Below are 12,576 nucleotides of genomic sequence, written 5' to 3'. Positions count from 1 at the left end.
AGGACACCAGTAGTAGGACACCAGTAGTAGGACACCAGTAGTAGAACACCAACAGTAGGACACCAACAGTAGGACACCAGTAGTAGGACACCAACAGTAGGACACCAACAGTAGGACACCAACAGTAGGACACCAGTAGTAGGACACCAACAGTAGGACACCAGTAGTAGGACACCAACAGTAGGACACCAGTACGTAGGACACCAACAGTAGGAAACCAACAGTAGGACACCAGTAGTAGAACACCAACAGTAGGACACCAACAGTAGGACACCAACAGTAGGACACCAACAGTAGGACACCAGCAGTAGGACACCAGTAGTAGGACAACCAGACAGTAGGACACCAACAGTAGGACACCAACAGTAGGACACCAACAGTAGGACACCAGTAGTAGGACACCAGTAGTAGGACACCAGTAGCAGGACACCAACAGTAGGACACCAACAGTAGGACACCAACAGTAGGACACCAGCAGTAGGACACCAAGTAGGACACCAACAGTAGGACACCAACAGCAGGACACCAGCAGTAGGACACCAGTAGGAAACCAACAGTAGGACACCAGTAGTAGGACACCAACAGTAGGACACAACAGCAGGACAATCAACAGCAGGACACCACAGTAGGACACCAACAGTAGGACAACCAGTATAGAGGACACCAACAGCAGGACACCAGCAGTAGGACAACCAACAGTAGGACACCAGTAGTAGGACACCAACAGAGGAACCAACAGTAGGACACCAACAGTAGGACACCAACAGTAGGACACCAGTAGTAGGACACCAACAGTAGGACACCAACAGTAGGACACCAACAGTAGGACACCAGTAGGATAGTAGGACACCAGCAGTAGGACACCAACAGTAGGACACCAACAGTAGGACACCAACAGTAGGACACCAGCAGTAGGACACCAACAGTAGGAACAACCAACAGTAGGACACCAACAGTAGGACAACCAACAGTAGGACACCAGTAGTAGGACACCAACAGTAGGACACCAACAGTAGGACACCAACAGTAGGACACCAGCAGTAGAGGACACCAGTAGTAGGACACCAGTAGTAGGACACCAACAGTAGGACACCAGTAGTAGGACACCAACAGTAGGACACCAACAGTAGGACACCAGTAGTAGGACACCAACAGTAGGACACCAACAGTAGGACACCAGCAGTAGGACACCAGTAGTAGGACACCAACAGTAGGACACCAGCAGTAGGACACCAACAGTAGGACACCAACAGTAGGACACCAGTAGTAGAACACCAACAGTAGGACACCAACAGTAGGACACCAGCAGTAGGACACCAGTAGTAGGACACCAACAGTAGGACACCAACAGTAGGACACCAACAGTAGGACACCAGTAGTAGGACACCAACAGTAGGACACCAACAGTAGGACACCAGTAGTAGGACACCAGTAGTAGGACACCAACAGTAGGACACCAGTAGTAGGACACCAACAGTAGGACACCAACAGTAGGACACCAGTAGTAGGACACCAACAGTAGGACACCAACAGTAGGACACCAACAGTAGGACACCAGTAGTAGGACACCAACAGTAGGACACCAAAACAGTAGGACACCAGCAGTAGGACACCAGCAGTAGGACGAACCAACAGTAGGACACCAACAGTAGGACACCAACAGTAGGACACCAGCAGTAGGACACCAGCAGTAGGACACCAGCAGTAGGACACCAACAGTAGGACACCAACAGTAGGACACCAACAGTAGGACACCAACAGTAGGACACCAGTAGTAGGACACCAACAGTAGGACACCAGCAGTAGAACACAGCAGTAGGACACCAACAGTAGGACACCAGTAGTAGGACACCAACAGTAGGACACCAACAGTAGGACACCAACAGTAGGACAACCAGCAGTAGGACACCAACAGTAGGACACCAGTAGTAGGACACCAACAGTAGGACACCAACAGTAGGACACCAGTAGTAGGACACCAACAGTAGGACACCAACAGTAGGACAACAACAGTAGGACACCAACAGTAGGACACCAGTAGTAGGACAACAGCAGTAGGACACCAACAGTAGGACACCAGCAGTAGGACACCAACAGTAGGACACCAACAGTAGGACACCAGCAGTAGGACAATCAGCAGTAGGACACCAGCAGTAGGACACCAACAGTAGGACACCAGCAGTAGGACACCAACAGTAGGACACCAGTAGTAGGACACCAACAGTAGGACACCAACAGTAGGACACCAGCAGTAGGACACCACAGTAGATAGGAACCAGATACACAGCAGTAGGACACCAACAGTAGGACACCAACAGTAGGACACCAGTAGAGGACAATCACCAGTAGGACACCAACAGTAGGACAACAACAGTAGGACACCAACAGTAGGACACCAGTAGTAGGACACCAACAGTAGGACACCAGCAGTAGGACACCAACAGTAGGACACCAGCAGTAGGACACCAGCAGTAGGACACCAACAGTAGGACACCAGTAGTAGGACACCAACAGTAGGACAACCAACAGTAGGACACCAGTAGTAGGACACCAACAGTAGGACACCAACAGTAGGACACCAACAGTAGGACACCAGCAGTAGGACACCAACAGTAGGACACCAACAGTAGGACACCAGCAGTAGGACACCAACAGTAGGACACCAGCAGTAGGACACCAACAGTAGGACACCAGTAGTAGGACACCAACAGTAGGACACCAGCAGTAGGACACCAACAGTAGGACACCAGTAGTAGGACACCAGCAGTAGGACACCAACAGTAGGACACCAATAGTAGGACACCAGCAGTAGGACAACCAACAGTAGGACACCAACAGTAGGACACCAGCAGTAGGACACCAACAGTAGGACACCAACAGTAGGACACCAACAGTAGGACACCAACAGTAGGACACCAGCAGTAGGACACCAGCAGTAGGACACCAACAGTAGGACACCAGTAGTAGGACACCAACAGTAGGACACCAGCAGTAGGACACCAGTAGTAGGACACCAACAGTAGGACACCAGCAGTAGGACAACCAACAGTAGGACACCAACAGTAGGACACCAGTAGTAGGACACCAGCAGTAGGACACCAACAGTAGGACACCAGTAGTAGGACACCAGCAGTAGGACACCAACAGTAGGACACCAACAGTAGGACACCAACAGTAGGACAACCAACAGTAGGACACCAGCAGTAGGACACCAACAGTAGGACACCAGTAGTAGGACACCAGCAGTAGGACACCAACAGTAGGACACCAACAGTAGGACACCAGTAGTAGGACACCAACAGTAGGACACCAGCAGTAGGACACCAACAGTAGGACACCAACAGTAGGACACCAGCAGTAGGACACCAGTAGTAGGACACCAGCAGTAGGACACCAACAGTAGGACACCAGCAGTAGGACACCAACAGCAGGACACCAACAGTAGGACACCAGCAGTAGGACACCAACAGTAGGACACCAGTAGTAGGACACCAACAGTAGGACACCAACAGTAGACAGTAGGACACCAACAGTAGGACACCAACAGTAGGACACCAGCAGTAGGACACCAACAGTAGGACACCAGTAGTAGGACACCAGCAGTAGGACACCAACAGTAGGACACCAGTAGTAGGACACCAGCAGTAGGACAACCAACAGTAGGACACCAGCAGTAGGACACCAGGGACAACAGTAGGACACCAACAGTAGGACACCAGTAGTAGGACACCAACAGTAGGACACCAGCAGTAGGACACCAACAGTAGGACACCAACAGTAGGACACCAACAGTAGAGGGACACCAACAGTAGGACACCAGTAGCAGGACACAACAGTAGGACAACCAACAGTAGGACACCAGTAGTAGGACACCAACAGTAGGACACCAACAGTAGGACACCAACAGTAGGACACCAGTAGTAGGACACCAGTAGTAGGACACCAACAGTAGGACACCAACAGTAGGACACCAACAGTAGGACACCAACAGTAGGACACCAACAGTAGGACACCAGCAGTAGGACACCAGCAGTAGGACACCAACAGTAGAACACCAGTAGTAGGACACCAACAGTAGGACACCAACAGTAGGACACCAGTAGTAGGACACCAGCAGTAGGACACCAACAGTAGGACACCAACAGTAGGACACCAACAGCAGGACACCAGTAGTAGGACACCAGTAGTAGGACACCCACAGTAGGAAACCAGCAGTAGAACACCAGCAGTAGGACACCAACAGTAGGACACCAGCAGTAGGACACCAGCAGTAGGACACCAACAGTAGAACACCAGTAGTAGGACACCAACAGTAGGACACCAACAGTAGGACACCAACAGTAGGACACCAGTAGTAGGACAACCAACAGTAGGACACCAGCAGTAGGACACCAACAGTAGGACACCAACAGTAGGACACCAACAGTAGGACACCAGTAGTAGGACACCAACAGTAGGACACCAACAGTAGGACACCAACAGTAGGACACCAACAGTAGGACACCAGTAGTAGGACACCAGTAGTAGGACACCAACAGTAGGACACCAACAGTAGGACACCAACAGTAGGACACCAACAGTAGGACACCAGTAGTAGGACACCAGCAGTAGGACACCAACAGTAGGACACCAACAGTAGGGACACCAGTAGTAGGACACCAGCAGTAGGACACCAACAGTAGGAAACCAACAGTAGGACACCAGTAGTAGGACACCAGTAGTAGGACACCAGTAGTAGGACACCAACAGTAGGACACCAGTAGTAGGACACCAACAGTAGGACACCAGCAGTAGGACACCAGCAGTAGGACACCAACAGTAGGACACCAACAGTAGGACACCAGTAGTAGGACACCAACAGTAGGACACCAGTACTAGGACACCAACAGTAGGACACCAACAGTAGGACACCAGTAGTAGGACACCAACAGTAGGACACCAACAGTAGGACACCAGCAGTAGGACACCAGTAGTAGGACACCAACAGTAGGACACCAACAGTAGGACACCAGCAGTAGGACACCAGCAGTAGGACACCAACAGTAGGACACCAGCAGTAGGACACCAGTAGTAGGACACCAACAGTAGGACACCAACAGCAGGACACCAACAGTAGGACACCAGTAGTAGGACACCAACAGTAGGACACCAGCAGTAGGTCACCAGCAGTAGGTCACCAGCAGTAGGACACCAACAGTAGGACACCAGTAGTAGGACACCAACAGTAGGACACCAACAGTAGGACACCAACAGTAGGACACCAATAGTAGGACACCAACAGTAGGAAACCAACAGTAGGACACCAGTAGTAGAACAAAGAGGACACCAGCATAGGACACAACAAGGAACAGGAGGAACAAAAAGGAACCAACAGGACACACAGCAGGAACCAACAGAGGAACCAACAGTAGGACAACCAGCAGCAGGACACCAACAGTAGGACAACCAGACAGTAGGACACCAACAGTAGGACACCAGCAGTAGGACACCAGCAGTAGGACACCAACAGTAGGACACCAACAGTAGGACACCAACAGTAGGACACCAGTAGTAGGACAACCAACAGTAGGACACCAACAGTAGGACACCAACAGTAGGACACCAGCAGTAGGACACCAGTAGTAGGACACCAACAGTAGGACACCAGTAGTAGGACACCAACAGTAGGACACCAACAGTAGCACACCAGTAGAGGACACCAGCAGTAGGACACCAACAGTAGGACACCAACAGTAGGACACCAACAGTAGGACCCAACAGTAGGACACCAGTAGTAGGACACCAGCAGTAGGACACCAACAGTAGGACACCAGTAGTAGGACACCAACAGTAGGACCAGCAGTAGGACACCAGTAGTAGGACACCAACAGTAGGACACCAGCAGTAGGACACCAGCAGTAGGACACCAACAGTAGGACACCAACAGTAGGACACCAACAGTAGGACACCAGTAGTAGGACACCAGTAGTAGGACACCAACAGTAGGACACTAACAGTAGGACACCAGCAGTAGGACACCAGCAGTAGGACACCAACAGTAGGACACCAGTAGTAGGACACCAACAGTAGGACACCAGCAGTAGGACACCAACAGTAGGACACCAGTAGTAGGACACCAACAGTAGGACACCAACAGCAGTAGGACACCAACAGTAGGACACCAACAGTAGGACACCAACAGTAGGACACCAACAGTAGGACACCAGTAGGACACCAACAGTAGGACACCAGCAGTAGGACACCAGTAGTAGGACACCAACAGTAGGACACCAGTAGCAGGACACCAACAGTAGGACACCAGTAGTAGGACACCAACAGTAGGACACCAACAGTAGGACACCAACAGTAGGACACCAGCAGTAGGACACCAGTAGTAGGACACCAACAGTAGGACAACCAACAGTAGGACACCAGCAGTAGGACACCAACAGTAGGACACCAGCAGTAGGACACCAACAGTAGGACACCAACAGTAGGAACACCAGTAGAGGACACCAACAGTAGGACACCAACAGTAGGACACCAGTAGTAGGACACCAACAGTAGGACACCAGCAGCAGGACACCAACAGTAGGACACCAACAGTAGGACACCAGCAGTAGGACACCAACAGTAGGACACCAACAGTAGGACACCAGTAGTAGGACACCAGCAGTAGGACACCAACAGTAGGACACCAGTAGTAGGACACCAACAGTAGGACACCAACAGTAGGACACCAGTAGTAGGACACCAGCAGTAGGACACCAACAGTAGGACACCAACAGTAGGACACCAACAGTAGGACACCAGCAGTAGGACACCAGTAGTAGGACACCAACAGTAGGACACCAGCAGTAGGACACCAGCAGTAGGACACCAACAGTAGGACACCAGTAGTAGGACACCAACAGTAGGACACCAGCAGTAGGACACCAACAGTAGGACAACCAGCAGTAGGACACCAACAGTAGGACACCAGTAGGGACACCAACAGTAGGACACCAGTAGTAGGACACCAACAGTAGGACACCAACAGTAGGACACCAGTAGGACACCAACAGTAGGTCAACAGTAGGACACCAGCAGTAGGACACCAACAGTAGGACACCAACAGTAGGACACCAGTAGTAGGACACCAGTAGTAGGACACCAACAGTAGGACACCAACAGTAGGACACCAGCAGTAGGACACCAACAGTAGGACACCAGTAGTAGGACACCAACAGTAGGACACCAACAGTAGGGACACCAGTAGTAGGACACCAGTAGTAGGACACCAGTAGTAGGACACTAACAGTAGGACACCAACAGTAGGACACCAGCAGTAGGACACCAGCAGTAGGACACCAACAGTAGGACACCAGTAGTAGGACACCAACAGTAGGACACCAGTAGTAGGACACCAACAGTAGGACACCAGCAGTAGGACACCAACAGTAGGACACCAACAGTAGGACACCAACAGTAGGACACCAGCAGTAGGACACCAACAGTAGGACACCAGCAGTAGGACACCAACAGTAGGACACCAACAGTAGGACACCAGTAGTAGGACACCAACAGTAGGACAACAGAGGACACCAACAGTAGGACACCAGTAGTAGGACACCAACAGTAGGACACCAACAGTAGGACACCAGCAGTAGGACACCAGCAGTAGGACACCAGTAGTAGGACACCAACAGTAGGACACCAACAGTAGGACACCAACAGTAGGACACCAACAGTAGGACACCAGTAGTAGGACACCAGCAGTAGGACACCAACAGGACAGTAGGACACCAACAGTAGGACACCAACAGTAGGACACCAGCAGTAGGACACCAGCAGTAGGACACCAACAGTAGGACACCAACAGTAGGACACCAACAGTAGGACACCAGCAGTAGGACACCAGTAGTAGGACACCAACAGTAGGACACCAGCAGTAGGACACCAACAGTAGGACACCAACAGTAGGACACCAATAGTAGGACACCAACAGTAGGACACCAACAGTAGGACACCAGCAGTAGGACACCAGTAGTAGGACACCAACAGTAGGACACCAGTAGTAGGACACCAACAGTAGGACACCAGTACTAGGACACCAACAGTAGGAAACCAACAGTAGGACACCAGTAGTAGAACACCAACAGTAGGACACCAACAGTAGGACACCAGCAGTAGGACACCAGTAGTAGGACACCAACAGTAGGACACCAACAGTAGGACACCAACAGTAGGACACCAGCAGTAGGACACCAACAGTAGGACACCAACAGTAGGACACCAGCAGTAGGACACCAACAGTAGGACACCAACAGTAGGACACCAACAGTAGGACACCAGTAGTAGGACACCAACAGTAGGACACCAACAGTAGGACACCAACAGTAGGACACCAGTAGTAGGACACCAGTAGTAGGACACCAACAGTAGGACACCAACAGTAGGACACCAACAGTAGGACACCAGTAGTAGGACACCAACAGTAGGACACCAACAGTAGGACACCAGCAGTAGGACACCAGTAGTAGGACACCAGCAGTAGGACACCAACAGTAGGACACCAGTAGTAGGACACCAACAGTAGGACACCAACAGTAGGACACCAACAGTAGGACACCAACAGTAGGACACCAGCAGTAGGACACCAACAGTAGGACACCAGTAGTAGGACACCAACAGTAGGACACCAACAGTAGGACACCAGTAGTAGGACACCAGCAGTAGGACACCAACAGTAGGACACCAGCAGTAGGACACCAACAGTAGGACACCAACAGTAGGACACCAGTAGTAGGACACCAACAGTAGGACACCAGTAGTAGGACACCAACAGTAGGACACCAGTAGTAGGACACCAACAGTAGGACACCAGCAGTAGGACACCAACAGTAGGACACCAGTAGTAGGACACCAACAGTAGGACACCAACAGTAGGACACCAGTAGTAGGACACCAACAGTAGGACACCAACAGTAGGACACCAACAGTAGGACACCAGCAGTGAGGACACCAAAGTAGGACACCAACAGTAGGACACCAGTAGTAGGACACCAACAGTAGGACACCAACAGTAGGACACCAGCAGTAGGACACCAAAACAGTAGGACACCAGTAGTAGGACACCAACAGTAGGACACCAGTAGTAGGACACCAACAGTAGGACACCAACAGTAGGACACCAACAGTAGGACACCAGTAGTAGGACACCAACAGTAGGACACTAACAGTAGGACACCAACAGTAGGACACCAACAGTAGGACACCAGTAGTAGGACACCAACAGTAGGACACCAGTAGTAGGACACCAGCAGTAGGACACCAACAGTAGGACACCAGCAGTAGGACACCAACAGTAGGACACCAACAGTAGGACACCAACAGTAGGACACCAACAGTAGGACACCAACAGTAGGACACCAACAGTAGGACACCAGCAGTAGGACACCAACAGTAGGACACCAGTAGGACACCAACAGTAGGACACCAACAGTAGGACACCAGTAGTAGGACACCAGTAGTAGGACACCAACAGTAGGACACCAACAGTAGGACACCAACAGTAGGACACCAGCAGTAGGACACCAACAGTAGGACACCAGCAGTAGGACACCAGTAGTAGGACACCAACAGTAGGACACCAACAGTAGGACACCAGCAGTAGGACACCAGCAGTAGGACACCAGCAGTAGGACACCAACAGTAGGACACCAACAGTAGGACACCAGCAGTAGGACACCAACAGTAGGACACCAGTAGTAGGACACCAACAGTAGGACACCAACAGTAGGACACCAGTAGTAGGACACCAACAGTAGGACACCAACAGTAGGACACCAGTAGGACACCAGCAGTAGGACACCAACAGTAGGACACCAGTAGTAGGACACCAACAGTAGGACACCAACAGTAGGACACCAACAGTAGGACACCAGTAGTAGGACACCAACAGTAGGACACCAACAGTAGGACACCAGTAGTAGGACACCAACAGTAGGACACCAACAGTAGGACACCAGTAGTAGGACACCAACAGTAGGACACCAGTAGTAGGACACCAGTAGTAGGACACCAACAGTAGGACACCAGTAGTAGGACACCAACAGTAGGACACCAGTACTAGGACACCAACAGTAGGAAACCAACAGTAGGACACCAGTAGTAGAACACCAACAGTAGGACACCAACAGTAGGACACCAGTAGTAGGACACCAGCAGTAGGACACCAACAGTAGGACACCAACAGTAGGACACCAACAGTAGGACACCAACAGTAGGACACCAGTAGTAGGACACCAACAGTAGGACACCAGCAGTAGGACACCAACAGTAGGACACCAGTAGTAGGACACCAACAGTAGGACACCAACAGTAGGACACCAGTAGTAGAACACCAACAGTAGGACACCAACAGTAGGACACCAGTAGTAGGACACCAGTAGTAGGACACCAACAGTAGGACACCAACAGTAGGACACCAGCAGTAGGACACCAGCAGTAGGACACCAGCAGTAGGACACCAACAGTAGGACACCAACAGTAGGACACCCACAGTAGGACACCAGCAGTAGGACACCAGTAGTAGGACACCAACAGTAGGAAACCAGTAGGAACACCAGCAGTAGGACACCAACAGTAGCACACCAGTAGTAGGACACCAACAGTAGGACACCAGCAGTAGGACACCAACAGTAGGACACCAACAGTAGGACACCAACAGTAGGACACCAACAGTAGGACACCAGCAGTAGGACACCAACAGTAGGACACCAGCAGTAGGACACCAACAGTAGGACACCAGCAGTAGGACACCAACAGTAGGACACCATAACAGTAGGACACCAACAGTAGGACACCAGTAGTAGGACACCAACAGTAGGACACCAGCAGTAGGACACCAACAGTAGGACACCAGTAGTAGGACACCAACAGTAGGACACCAACAGTAGGACACCAGTAGTAGGACACCAGCAGTAGGACACCAACAGTAGGACACCAGTAGTAGGACACCAGTAGTAGGACACCAACAGTAGGACACCAACAGTAGGACACCAACAGTAGGACACCAGTAGTAGGACACCAGTAGTAGGACACCAACAGTAGGACACCAGTAGTAGGACACCAACAGTAGGACACCAGTAGTAGGACACCAACAGTAGGACACCAACAGTAGGACACCAGTAGTAGGACACCAACAGTAGGACACCAGTAGTAGGACACCAACAGTAGGACACCAACAGTAGGACACCAGTAGTACAACACCAGTAGTAGAACACCAGCAGTAGAACTCCAGTAGTAGGACACCAACAGTAGGACACCAGTAGTAGGACACCAGTAGTAGAACACCAACAGTAGAATACCAGTAGGACATCAGCAGTAGAACACCAGCAATATGACACTGAAGCTCCATGTTAAATCCCTGTAGCTGTACGAGGCTTTCCCTGGCATGATGCAGCACCTCCGAGGACCTCACGATGCCGTCTTCAGCCACCACCAGGCCATGGAAGCCTTCATCAGGGAGGAGGTGGAGAGACATAGGTGGGACCTGGACCCCAGGCACCACAAGGCTACACAGACACCTTCCCCATAGAGATGGAGAATGTAAGCGGCTCTTCCTGTTACTCAGATGTTATTTACCCCCAATAATGAGTTCTGAAAATGTTCATTTGGGATTGATGAACCCCTCCCGACAGCACAGAGATGAGCCTGGGTCAGGGTTTGACCAATCTGGTGCTGTGTTCTCTGAGCCACCTCCACCACCCTGCTCCACATGATCACACACACATACAGGGTGAGCCTGTGACACCATTGATAGGCATTTTACAACTAGTATATGCCTCCCTCATGAACGATTTGAGTTAATATTAACAATTATTGGACCTGTGGACGATTGGTTGATTGGTGTTATTAAGCCCTCTGTTTTGACACACAGACAGAAGGTCCAGGCTGAGATAGACAGTGATAGGCCAGAGCCAGCATGTCCTACACGGAAGCTGTCATCCAGAGATCCAGAGGATGAGCAACATCGTACCTCTCAACGCACCCCAGATGGCCCACAGAGACACTACGCTGGGCGGTACCTCATACCAAAGGTGTGTGTTCTCAGTGTTGTGTGTAGGGCAGTTTTGAGTGTTCATATATTTGTTGCTTCTAGGGCACGACTTTGATGACCAACCTGAACTCAGTGCTGTTTGATCAGACTCAATGGGAGACCCCAGACACCTTCAACTCACAACACTTCCTGGATGCTGACGGACACTTTAGTAGGCGGAATGCTTTCACGGTCTTCTCTGCAGGTAATCTTAACCTCCCCTAAAGAGGGTGTGTCATCCCCAGGTAAGCATGTGTGCCTGGGGTACTGTCTGGCCAGGATAGAGCTCTTCCTGTTCATCATCAGTCTGTTCCAGAAGTTTAGTTTCTTCTCGCTGGATGCAGCGGAGCGGTGTCTGGAAGGACAGGAGGGAGCCACAAGAACACCACACACCACTTTAAGATCCACGCCAGACCACGATGAATCCCCCACTGCCCTGTAGGAACCTCTCTCCCCATGGACCCACACTGTGCTGAACTCAGCTGAGACCAAATATGGACCTTTTTCTGGTCGAG

The 12,576-nt window shown here is 51.0% G+C and overlaps 1 pseudogene; it reads left to right on the top strand.

The window, feature by feature from the left end:
* LOC121583083 overlaps window positions 1-12,510 on the top strand; it is a 66,412-nt pseudogene extending 53,902 nt beyond the window's left edge.
* Window positions 12,511-12,576: the final 66 nt, after the last annotated feature.

The sequence above is a fragment of the Coregonus clupeaformis genome, chromosome 18 (genome assembly GCF_020615455.1).
Source record: "Coregonus clupeaformis isolate EN_2021a chromosome 18, ASM2061545v1, whole genome shotgun sequence".
NCBI lineage: Eukaryota > Metazoa > Chordata > Actinopteri > Salmoniformes > Salmonidae > Coregonus > Coregonus clupeaformis.
The sequence above is the reverse complement of the archived record's forward strand: the minus strand, read 5'-3'. Positions and strand labels throughout refer to the sequence as shown.